Here is a 12,856-nt window from a genome sequence, read left to right on the forward strand (position 1 = left end):
TTCTGGGGCCCGAAAGGAGGCTCAGCCGGTGAAGGCCTTTACTGTGAACTTCAAGGACCTGAGTGTTTTTCCTGGGGCCCACAATGCAGAATTAGAGGCGTTACAAAGCTATCCTCTGATCTCCACATGAGTGCTGTGAAGCTCTCGCTCCACCACTCACACTCACACACATATACACACACATACATACACACGCACATTTACACATACACATGCACACACATATACACACACATGCACACACATGCACACACACATACACACATGCACACACATGCACACATACATACACACACATATACACACATACACACACATATACACACATACACACATATACACACATGCACACACATATGCACATGCACACACATATACACACACATACATACACACGCACATTTACACATACACATGCACACACATGCACACACATATACACACACATATACACATACACACATATACACACATACACAGATACATACATACACACATATACACACATGCACACACACACATACACACATACACATATACACACATACACACACATACACCCACACATACACACACATACCCATACACACACACACATACACACACACACACACACGAATGAGTAAATCTTTTAAAATTTTTCCAAAATAAAATGATTCCCTTTGAACTCCTAACACTTTGTTTTTATCATCTACACCCCCATCGCCATGTTGTTTCTTAACTGAAGCCGTAATTAAATTGCAGTGTTGTCAGATTGGAGTGTGCCTCAGATGTGTATACACTAAGTTACATTTCTCTCCTGCAAAGGCATTTATCTCCCAACAATGTTCACTTCACTGCCACTGCCTAACTGGGGCAGTAGGGAGTAAAGGACAGACACACGGACACTAGAACAGAAGAGTGGGATCAGGTGAGGAACTGTAGGCTCTGATGGAGATACACCACCGACAGCCACCAAACCCACGCGGTGTTTATACATGTGAACCCAGGAGATGGGTTTATTGTAATCACCTGGAGAAGGAGACCAGCTTAAACTCCACAGGAACTTTCTACAGGGAAGGAGTCTGGGGTCATAAACATCCTGGAAGAAGACGCAGAGCTTTGCAGTTTCTCTGGTAATCATTCACGAACACTCATGCTTGGACCAGAGGAAGGCTTTTCCATCCCTCTGAGCCCCACCTGAGGAGTGCTTTGCCATTTCCAGGGGTGTGAGACATTGGGGTCCCCAGCATGGCCATGCTTGTGTCCACCACCCATGTCTACTCAGGGCTTGCTCAATTCCCCATAGGCTAGTCCGTCCACCAGAAGTTCAGAGTTCTGTCAGGAACCCTTCTATGTAGGCCTCGGTGAAAATCCTCATCCTTTTGCTGTCAGCTACAAGCCTTGGGGCTGAGGAGATGGCCCGGTAGTTAAATACACTTGCTGTTCTCTCTCTCTCTCTTTTTTTTCTTTTCTTTTCTTTTCTTTTTTTCGGAGTTGGGGATCAAACCCAGGGCCTTGCGCTTGCTAGGCAAGCGTTCTACCGCTGAGCTAAATCCCCAACCCCCACTTGCTGTTCTCTTAAAGAGCTCTGGGTTGATTCCCAGAGCCATGATGGTTCACAACCACCTATAACTCCAGTTCCGGGGGTGTGTTATGGAGTTTGTGACCCCCGGGGAAAGACCATAGACCCAACCCAATTATAATTAAAAGATTTATTGATTAGCTGCTGGCAGGATGCAATCCCTGAGCCAAATCTGAGATTGCCGTGAAGGAAGGGTATGGGAAGGACCTTTAAAGGGGAAAACCAGATGAAGACCTTCAATATCTACGCAAGCAAGTAAAAGCTGATCTGTTCCGCCAATGATGGCAGCTCAAGACAGTCTTCGGGTATCTGCGTGAGCAAGTTACGGAAGCAGAAACAAGTAGATGGTCACCGCTGTACACTTCTGAGCAGGGATCACTGAGTCAGGGTTACTGGGAATTTATCCCCCAAGGACTGAAGTCAGAGACAAATGGTGGGTACCAAGATGGATGCTTGGCATAAAAGGGAGCTTCTTTTGTCCTAACAATTTGGACGGCTTCTTGGTGAGCCTGGTGGCTACCAGGCACACACAGTACACATACATGCATGCAAACATTCACACACATAAAAAAATAAATATTTAGAGAAACCCATAAGCCTTGGTAGAGTCTATTTAGGGTGCATGATTTAAAGCTGTCCTAGTCATGCGCTCTGAACAGCAAGTGTAGGAAGACGGTCAGGGACAGTGCCGTACATCGTAAAGCACACTGAGTTCCCTCTGCTCGCTCTCAGAGTGTAGCCCTTGTGTGGGAAGTTACTCTGTCACAGAGCAGTGTAAGGGGACCAGATAGTAAGATGACTTGCTGTAACCCAAGCCCATCTCCATGAACAGGAGTTTCATAGCAACAATTAATGTCTTGGGCTTGTTTCTGAACATAAATCTTCAGAAAATGCAGCCCTGGCTGTCCTGGAACTTGCTCTGTGGAACAGGCTGATCTCAAACGCACAGAGATCTGCCTGCCTCTGCCTCTAGAGTACTGGGATTAAAGTCATGTGCCACTGCCAACCAGTCACATCAGGGGCTATTCTATGTGGACATGACTGTAGCCCAGGAACAAACAGGCACTGTGGTGGCTTTCTGTAAGTCCCTGCTAACTTTGGACACACTTTAGGAAGGGGAAGACAGGACTTTACCTATCCATTGTAACAGGTTTTGCTTAGTTTGTTTTTTTTTTTTCTATTTATTTTACATGAGGTCTGTATTGCATGAAATGATGCCACAAGCAGAACACAGAACCGTGTTCTAACTAACATGGGTGTCCCCCAACATCCTGCACACCGCAGGACATACATACATACATACAGGGAAAACACCCATATACACATAATAGAAATCAAAGTTATGAAAACTACACATACATTTCCATTGAGAATTATATTATATACCAAATGCAAACATATTTGTTGGGTTTCAAGAATCACTGAAGGAAGACCCCAGACTCAAATAGTATACAAAGACCAAGAGTGTTTATTCTGCAGAAACCACCAGCACGCAGGGGTCAACCATTCATCAAAATGGCAATGACTTGAGGGGCTAGCTGGCCCCTTTTATGCAGGGCTGGGGGAATTTTCCACAAGGGTTAGGTAAGGTAACCTCTAACACGATTGGTAGAGGAAGTGTAGTGACATTAGTACACTTTTGATTGGTTGCTATGTCAGTTTTATTATATTCGGTGAGGCCTTGGAGAATTTTTGGAACAAGCTCAGATCTGGCCTTGTTATCTCCTCAGCTCACTGTCCCAGGAGCTGACTCAGCTGCAGACTTACCCTCCCTCAGTCAGGGCCATCACTGACTAAAGGCACATGGTCAGCAGCTCCCTCTGAGGAGCCCAGCATACTTCCCGAGGGAACTGAAAATTTTATTCCCAAGGTTTTTGGACTCCTCGGTTTCACTTAAAGTGGATGCTTTGCCAAGTGAGATGCACACATCTTTAATCCCAGCACTCAGGAGGCAGAAGCAAACAGATTTCTGTCAGTTCCAGGAAAGCCAGGGTGACATAGAAAGAACCTGTCTCAAAAAGAAGAGGAAGGAGCTGGAGAGATGGCTCAGCGACTGCTCTCCCAGAGGTCCTGAGTTCAATTCCCAGCAACTACATGGTGGCTCACAACCATCTGTAATAGGATCTGATGCCCTCTTCTTGAGTGTGTCTAAAGAGAGTGACGATGTATTCATATATGTAAAGGGAGGAGGAGGAAGAGGAGGAAGAAGAAGAAGAGGAGGAGGAAGAGGAAGAGGAAGAGGGGGAGGAAGAGGAGGAGGAGGAGTTGTTTTAGGGCCAGCACGACATCTCAGTAGAGCTGCCTAGGTTCAATCCCCAAATTTTTCAAGGTAGAAGTAGAAGTAGAGAAACAACCTCTGACAGCTGTCACATACACCATATACACACAGAAACACACCCTACATATATACATACATACAACACACACACATATACCATATACACACAGAAATACACCCTACATATATACATACATACAACACACACACATGCACATACACCATATACACACAGAAACGCACCCTACATAAATACTTGCATACAACACACACACATGCACATACACCATATACACACAGAAATACACCCTACATATATACATACATACAACACACACACACATACACCATATACACACAGAAACACACCCTACATATATACATACAACACACATATACCATATACACACAGAAACACACCCTACATATATACATACATACAACACACATATACCATATACACACAGAAACACACATTATGCACACACATATGCACATACACCATATACACACAGAAACACACACACACACACACACACACACACACACACACACACACACTGAACTTTTAACTGCTAGGTTACGTATCTCCCTGTAAGGCTGAAGCAGGAGGATCACAAGAAATTCCAAGCCAGTTTGGGCTACACAGTGAGTCTCAGGCCATCCTGAGTGAGATCCTATCTCAATATGTGTGTGTGTGTGTGTGTGTGTGTGTGTGTGTGTCTCTCTGTCTGTCTGTCTGTCTGTCCATCCGTTTGTCTGTGAAAGCTTGGAGGAAAAGGGTAAAACACACTAAGATAAAGTAGTTTACATTTTCTCGTGATTGCTGTGTTTAACAGGGCTGGCGGTCTCCCAGAGAAGGAACAAAGCTTCACTGTGAGCATAACCTTGCAGAGCTGGGCTTGGCAGCCGAGTCCACTGAAGAGAACAGGGCTGACTTTCTGCTCCCAAGGTCACACTCTGGATCGGTCGTGAAGAAGAACAAGAGATGTGTCTAGAAACATACAGCAGAACATAAAACTTGACTATGGGGACCACTCGCAATAAAGAAGCAAAAGGAAAACGACTCAGGGCCGCTTTTCCACCCCACACGTGCTGGGCCAGCGCTCCACCGCTGAGCTGTACCCTGACACGATAAGCAAGCTCTTCAGCTGCTTTAGGCTGCGTCAAAAAATAGGAAGACTGGGCCACATAACCCCGAGGCCCCCTAATGCCAGCAGCCTTGATCCTCTTCAGGAACAAAAGGGTCTTGTGGTTGAGAGAGAAGGGAGGACGGTGAGCGGCGTAGGATGCGGACAGAGCTGGAACTGCAGCGTCATTCACTGCACCCACTGTTACAGCAGTCTGCTAGCGCTTGCTGTGAAAAGAGCGCACTGTGTTCTCCAGATAGGAAGTCCCGGTTCCTGTCTGGGTTTGTGAGCTTCCCCCCTTCGTTAGGCACTTATCTGTATGAGACCAGTTTCCACTATGTGACCCTCCTGGAGGGATATAGCCTTGTTCAAGTCTCTGTCCCATCTTACTGTGCAAAACGTCTTGCAGATAGATTGTAGGTCTCATCAAACGATGACTTCCCGAGCGAGTACTATACGGGAGTTGTGAAACCAGTTTTTCAATGTCATTTCTCACAAATATTTATGTTTCTTTATGCTAATTAAATCGGTGGCCCACGTATCAGGTTCATCCCCCTCTAGGAAGTACTGTGATGTTCACAGACTTTAATGATGGCTTACTCTTTTTTTTTTGTTTTGTTTTATTTTGTTTTGTTTTTTGGTTCTTTTTTTTTTTTTTTCGGAGCTGGGGACCGAACCCAGGGCCTTGCGCTTCCTAGGCAAGCGCTCTACCACTGAGCTAAATCCCCAACCCCTTGATGGCTTACTCTTATTAACTGTAGCACCCTGGTGGCTCAGCACAGCGAGGCCGCCCTATATTCCCATGTTAGTCTTGGAGTTCAGCTCAGCGAAGAAGCACTTATGGTGTCTTGCACCTTGTATGCCTGGTACGTCACAACCAAGATACTAAATTAATATTCCATGGTGGGCACGGTCAACAGGAAAGAGACTTGCTTGTAAGGATTCCAGCTCATTGCTTACCAAATTCACTCAAATGTTGGTTTCCGGAAGGGCGGTGCTTTGGGGTCACAGGCTCTGATCTTGGTGGGACAGCCTATAGCCTCTCTCAGCTCATCCTAGGGAAAGCCTTCTGGTAGAGTACTTTACCAATTCAGAAGAGGATAAAATGTAAGGGAAGGATGGGACTAGGGGGGAAATGAAGGGAAAGAAGAAAGCAAAAGAAAGAAAAATGTTTTTTATTTATTTTGGTTTTGGTTTGGGGGCATTGTTTGTTTGTTTTTGTTTTGTTTTGTTTTGGTTCTTTTTTTTTTTCCAGAGCTGGGGACCGAACCCAGGGCCTTGCGCTTCCTAGGTAAGCGCTCTACCACTGAGCTAAATCCCCAGCCCCTGTTTTGTTGTTTTTAAACACAGGGTTTCTCTGTCCTGAAACTTGCTCTGTAGACCAGACGGACCTTGAACTCACAGAGTTCTGATTTCTCACTTTGTCTGCCACTCAACTGGACATCACTTTCAAACATGGATACTTCTTTCTATGAAGTAATTTTACCTCTTTTGTTTGAGATTAAAGGTGTGTACCAGGGCTAGAGAGTTGGCTCAGTGGTTAAGAGCACTGACTGCTCTTCCTGAGGTTCTGAGTTCAAATTCCAGCAACCATATGGTGGCTCACAGCCATCTGTAATGGGTTCGATGCCTTTTCTGGTGTGTTTGAAGACAGCTACAGTGTGGTTATATAGAATAAATAAACCTTTTTTTTAAAAGAAAAAGGTGTGGGGGACTGGAGAGATGGCTCAGTGGTTAAGAGCACTGTCTGCTCTTCCAGAGGTCCTGAGTTCAAATCCCAGCAACCACAGGGTGGTTCACTACCATCTATAACGAGATCTGATGCCCTATTCTGGTGTGTGTGAAGACAGCTACAGTGTACTTATATATAATAAATAAATAAATTTAAGAAAAATTTTAAAAATGTAAAAGGTGTGTACTAAGGCCATGTCTATAATCTAGCCAGAAGGATTAAAGGTGTGTGCTAAAGGACGAGGATAAGTCACACCACAACTAGAGACAGACAGACAGACAGACAGACAGACACACACACACACACACACACACACACACACACACCACCCCTGTATGGAGAACTTTTGGGGCCACTTCTAGAAGTTGGGCAGAAATTTGACTCTGGGCTAAGACAGGGAAGTAGGCTGAGATAAGAATATTTACATTTGGGTTAACTCAGCGGAGGAGGGTGTGTTATTCCTTTAATCTTGGGCAACCTGATAAGCCCCTAGAAACAGTGATCACCGGACTTTGTTGCCTAGCTTGCTCCTTGACTTAGAACTGACCTTACTCTTTGCATGTACTTAGAATGGTATAAAAGCAGGCTGGAGAAGGATAACACCCCCCCCCCCCCCGTCAGCCTCAACCCTGACTGGAGTCATGTTATGTTTTCTAGTTGTCTTTTTCTTTTCCATTCTCACTCCCTCCCTTGAGACCCTGTTCGGCTGACTGAGCTGGCTTGGTCATTCAGTAAAGAACACAATCTGAGGGACCATAGTGCGATTAAATATCCTGCAGTGTTAATGAAGCTGACCTATATATTTAAGAAGTATCCTGATCGGGGGTTGGGGATTTAGCTCAGCAGTAGAGCGCTTGCCTAGCGATCACAAGGCCCTGGGTTCGGTCCCCAGCTCCAAAAGAAAAGAGAGAAAAAAAAAAAAAAAAAAGAAATATCCTGATTCACGACACGCTGTTCTGTCATTATACTAACTTCTCGAGACTAGATTCAAGAACGTGGAATTCAGGGCAACCCAAATCTGTGTCCCACTCATATTTGGCTCCAGAATAAGATAACTATTTTCTCTGAGGTGAGGGTTGTGAGGTAGCTGTGAATTATGTATGCCTTTAATCCCAGCACTGGGGAGGCAGAGGTTTCTGAGATTTCTGAGTTCAAGACCAACTTGATCTACACAGAAACAGAGCTGTGTTTTCTGTGTTTACAGGATACAGGAGAACGTCTTCATAAACAGGAAACTGAACAACCAAAATTCGGGGTCACTAGCTCATCTGGATTGTCAATCTTCAGGAGTTGGCTGTCATGCAATGTCCTCTGGGCAGCCTGCCCATTACCAGGCAAGCATTCACCTAGCTTGCCTTTGAGGATCTCCATCTGGGTGTTGCTGGTGGTCCCCCAGGAGCTCCTGCTGACCCGTCCTTCAGGCCTAGCACTGGGCACTGAACATTTCCCCTTAACATCTCACCACGTCAGTCACCTTGCTTTCGAGAATGCTAATGACCCCTTCCAGCTGTTATGAGCATATCCTGCAGCTCCGTGATGTCCTTGCTGCACCCCACAATCTTCTCAGCGTGGGCCAGTTCAGTTTTTACTTATATTGTGTTTATTATCAATTCGTTCATTGGTTTTTATGTCTGTGTGTGTTTTGCCTGAATGTATATGCAATCATGGCATAGCTGGTACCTGCAGCGGCCAAAAGAAGATATAGGATCCCTAAGACTTGGATTATAGATGATTGTGAGCCTCCATGAGGATGCTGAGATTCAAACCTGAGTCCTCTTTAAGTTCTTAACAACTGAGCCACCTCTCCAGCTGCTTATTTATTTATTCCTAACACTTTTACTCCTGTATATGTGTATCTTTATGTGAGCACACACACGTGTATGAGGGTGCTCAGAGAGGTCAGAGCTGGAACTAAATAGGTGGTTGTGAGCTAGTATGAGTGCTAGACATCAGACTCTGGTCCTCTGCAAGGACAGCAAATACTCTTTTTTTTTTTTTTTGGAGCTGAGGACCGAACCCAGGGCCTTGAGCTTGCTAGGCAAGCGCTCTACCACTGAGCTAAATCCCCAACCTCAGCAAATACTATGAGTCACTGTGATGGTTTGCATATGCTTGGCCCAGGGAGTGACACTATTAGAAGGTGTGGCCTTGTTGGAGGAAGTGTGTCACTGTGGGGGTGCACTTGGAGACCCTCCTCCTAGCTGCCTGGGGATGCTCAGTCTGCTCCTGGCTTCCTTCAGATGAAGATGTAGAACTCTCAGCTCCTCCTGCACCAGGCCTGCCTGGACACTGCCATGCTCCTGCCTTGATGACAATGGACTGAACCTCTGAACCTGTAAGCCAGCTCCAGTTAAATGTTGTCCTTTATAAGACTTGCACTGGTCATGGTGTCTGTTCACAGCAGTAAAACCCTGACTAAGACAGTCGTCACCTCTCCATGCCCTTTGGATTGCATTTAAACTCAGCAGGTACCACTCCCAGCCTTGTCCTGTTACTGGTTGTTCTCCATAGCCTCCCACATGTATTTATTGAAGGTGACTGTCCCTTCTGTTTCTACTTTTCCTGTTGTTTCAGGCTATATTTTAAATTAGTGGCGCAGATGATGACAAATTCACTCCTATAGGCCTTGAGTAGCTCATCAGGGTTGGGCAGGGAGGACAAACAGCCTGGTTCTATGTTCTTGGTAGACATGTGGTCAAAGGAGGAGCCATGACATTGTTCCACAGAGGCCATCAGACACGACCTCACTATGTAGCCTTGGCTGGCCTGGAGCTCACTATGTAGGCCAGGTTGCCCTCAAACTCCCAGAGATCTGCCTGTCTCTGTCTCTAGAGAGCTGGGGTTACAGATGTGTACCCCACACCCACCAGCTGTGAACGCAATTTATAATAGCACCTTCTGCAGGCCACATCTCTAAGAGCTCTAGGGTGTTATTACAGATGCCACAGGTAAGGTTAGGACAGTCAGTCAGTGGCTGATGAGAACAGGAGGGGGAAACTGGATGGCCAGCTCAGTGTAAAACAGCCCTAAAGAAAAGGGCTTGGTTTCTTGGTCAAAAGCCGAAGTGTCCTTGAGAAATTCTGTAGCCCCATTCAGTGGGAGGTACCATAAAGGGGTGTGGCTTCTTCTCTGTCTTTTTCCCTTTTTCAGAAACCACACTGAGAATGTGACCAAAACCCACAAGGACCTGGACACCTGGAATGAGAACTTGGACTGACAGCTCACTGCGCCCATATTCTTTGTCCTGGAAAGCCTTGCTAAGTCCGAGGCAGTAAGACTGCTTGATACTCCAATCCATGCGCCTCCAGACGGGAGCTCGGACCTCTCCCTGCAATAAATAAAGTGTTCCGTGTCTCCCTCTGTGATCCGTGAACCTCATGAGACAAAACCCCAGAAACGTGCTGGGTTGGGATAGCTTTGGTGCCCACTGAGTTTCTGGGACCCCAGCCTCTCGAGCTAAGCACCACAGAGATGAGAAAGGGCTTCAATACTCTTGTCTTAGTCAGGGTTTGTATTCCTGTACAAAACATCATGACCAAGAAGCAAGCTGGGGAGGAAAGGGTTTATTCAGCTTACACTTCCATATTTTCCCCTGGTTTACTTATACCCGATCACAGCGATCACAGCCTCGCTTCCCTCCTTTCCCCCAAGTCCCACCTTCTCACCCCTCCCCCATCCTCCCATCTCTTTTTCCTCAGAAAAAGGGAGGCTTCCCTAGTGGGTACCACCCTACCCTGGTACATCAAGTTGCAGTAGGACTAACAACATCCTCTTTCACTGAGACCAGACAAGGCAGCCCCCAAAGGTAGGCAACAGAGTCAGAGACAGCCCCCACTCTAATTGCTAGGGGGACCCACAAGAAGACCAAGTGCACACCTGCTACACCTGTGTGCGGAGCCTACGTCCAGCCCAGGCATGCTCTTCGGCTGGTGGTTCAGTCTCTGAGAGCACCCGTGGACCCAGGTTAGTTGACTCTGTAGGTCTTCTTGTTGGTGTCCTTGACCCCTCCGGCTCCCTCAACCCTTCCCTTCACTCTTCCACAAGACTTCCCAAGCTCCACCTATTGTTTGGCTGTGGGTCTCTGCATCTGTTTCCTTCCGCTGCTGGGTAAAACCTCTCAGAAGACAGTTATGCTAGGCTCCTGTCTGCAAGCATAGCAGGGTAATCAGTAATAGTGTCAGGGACTGGGCTCTCTCTCCTGTGGTTTGGGTCTCAAGTTGGACCAGTCACTGGTTGGCCAATCCCTTGATCTCTGATTCATTTTAATCCCTGTACTTCTTGTATACAGATTCTTCTATGCCAATCTTAATTACTAATATTAATTCTCACATCATGCCACACAGTAAATGTCTGCATATGTATGACTCACAGAATGAATACATGTTAAAGGAGCTACAGCAGAGCTGTTTTCTCTGCCAGTCAGACCTGAGCCAGGAGGGACCCATGCTGGCACTGCTAGAGTTGGGTTCAAGAGCAAAGCCAGAGTCCAGAAAAGCTGGACGAGGCTCAGAGTAGGAAAGCCCTAACTGGGGAGCAGGAGGATGGGCAGGCAGTTGAGCAGGCCACATCAACTATGGGGGACACATGAGTGGAGAGTCTTCTAGGGCCATGCACAGGCTGGAAAGCGACTGTCTGTTTCAACATGGAGTAAGGCACAGCCTGATCTCAACAGTAATCGTGCTTGAAGCAGGTACTGATGTTTCCTTAAAGACCATGCAATGCTTGGTCACTAGATGAGAGCCTCACTGAGCCTAACTTCCTGATACAAGAAAGGTCAGATAGCAAAGCAGCTACAGTTCTGTAATACCTACCAAAGGCCTTTACCCCAACGCAGGAACGTGGTTTTTTTCCTTTGTGCTTTTCTCTTTGGTGTTGGGAATCGTTTCAGGACTCAGACAGGCTGGTATTGTGTCAACTGCACCACATCTCCCAAGCTACTGTTTTAAATGGGAGATCCACACTGAATGTCGTCTAAGGGACCAAAACTGCTCTTTCAGGAAGTGATGTTATCACTTTTAAGTTCACATGCATTTTAATGTCATTTCTTTCCAAATACAAACTTCTAAAATGTTTCTAAAATTGTTCTACTATTGCAGTTTCTCAAGTTTTTTGAACTTGTTCCTTCCTCTTCAGGGTATGCCGTACAAAAACCGGGAAATGACTGGCCCCCACCCCCATCTTGTCTCTCCCCTTGTTTTCATTCTTTGCATCCAAAAATGTATGAAACAGGCACAGTGGTGCTCTTTAGTCCCAAGTCTTCAAAGGTAGGGCAGAGGCAGGTAGACCTGTGGTTTAAGGCCAGCCTGATCTATCTACAATGTAATTTCCACCCAGCCAGCGCTATAAAGTGACACCCTTCCCCCCGGCCCCCAAATCCAAACAAGCAAACTAAAAAAGGTCTTACAGCTCAAGGTCCCTGCTACCAGACCTACCATGTGGTTTGAAAGGGAATGGCCATTTGGAATATTTAGCTTGTAGCCTTGTTGGAGTAGGCGTGGCCTTTTTTAGAGGAAGTCTGTCCCTGAGGGGCGGGCTCTGCTGCCTCAAGTGATGTACAACTCTCAGCTCCTTCTCCAGCACCATGTTTGCCGGAACGTCACAGTGTTTCTTGCCCTGATGCTAAGACTACACTTCTGGAACGGTAAGCCACCTAGTCCTTTAGAGAGGACTAGAGTTTAAAGTTCTCATCACATGCTGGCTCCTCAGTGTTCACACAGCACTTGGTGTGTTGCCACTTCATGTTAACCATGGTCTCTTCTCCATCTTATTTCCTCTTCGTCTGTCCTGAATGTCACATCCTGTCATCCCAGAGGTCTTGTCTGCTTCTTCTACACTGTGTAGTGCCAATGACACTTAGCACTTTTTATTCTTAACGCGTCAGGGCTCGGCCCTATGAGCAACACTTACTGCATGATCTCGCACTGTGTGTAAGGGGGCATACATGGAGCTAGCAGCTGGTGGGAGATGGTCCTCACGTAGGCCACCAGCCTTGGTGGGCAGCCTCTTTATTCCACTCCAATGTTCAATGCACAGGTAAGGGCGGACTGTTTGCCAGACATCCATGTAAGGCCCCTGTATGTGTCCAAGACTCTGGTGTCACCAAAACCACACAGCGGTATACTCTGGGAATTTTAATGTCAAAGTTAACAGCA

General features: G+C 46.3%; 1 long non-coding RNA gene across 2 annotated transcripts; it reads left to right on the top strand.

The window, feature by feature from the left end:
- Nucleotides 1-5,360: 5,360 nt before the first annotated feature.
- Nucleotides 5,361-10,064, top strand: LOC120098816 (uncharacterized). 2 transcript variants are annotated; one of them, XR_015645915.1, is made up of 3 exons: nt 5,361-5,838; nt 7,909-9,172; nt 9,855-10,064. It is a non-coding gene; the product is annotated as an uncharacterized LOC120098816 (long non-coding RNA). The 2 variants fall into 2 exon arrangements; XR_015645914.1 differs by having other exon boundaries at nt 7,909-9,039.
- Nucleotides 10,065-12,856: the final 2,792 nt, after the last annotated feature.

This window comes from Rattus norvegicus, chromosome 20, assembly GCF_021556685.1.
Source record: "Rattus norvegicus strain SHRSP/BbbUtx chromosome 20, alternate assembly SHRSP_T2T, whole genome shotgun sequence".
Classification (NCBI taxonomy): Eukaryota; Metazoa; Chordata; class Mammalia; order Rodentia; family Muridae; genus Rattus; species Rattus norvegicus.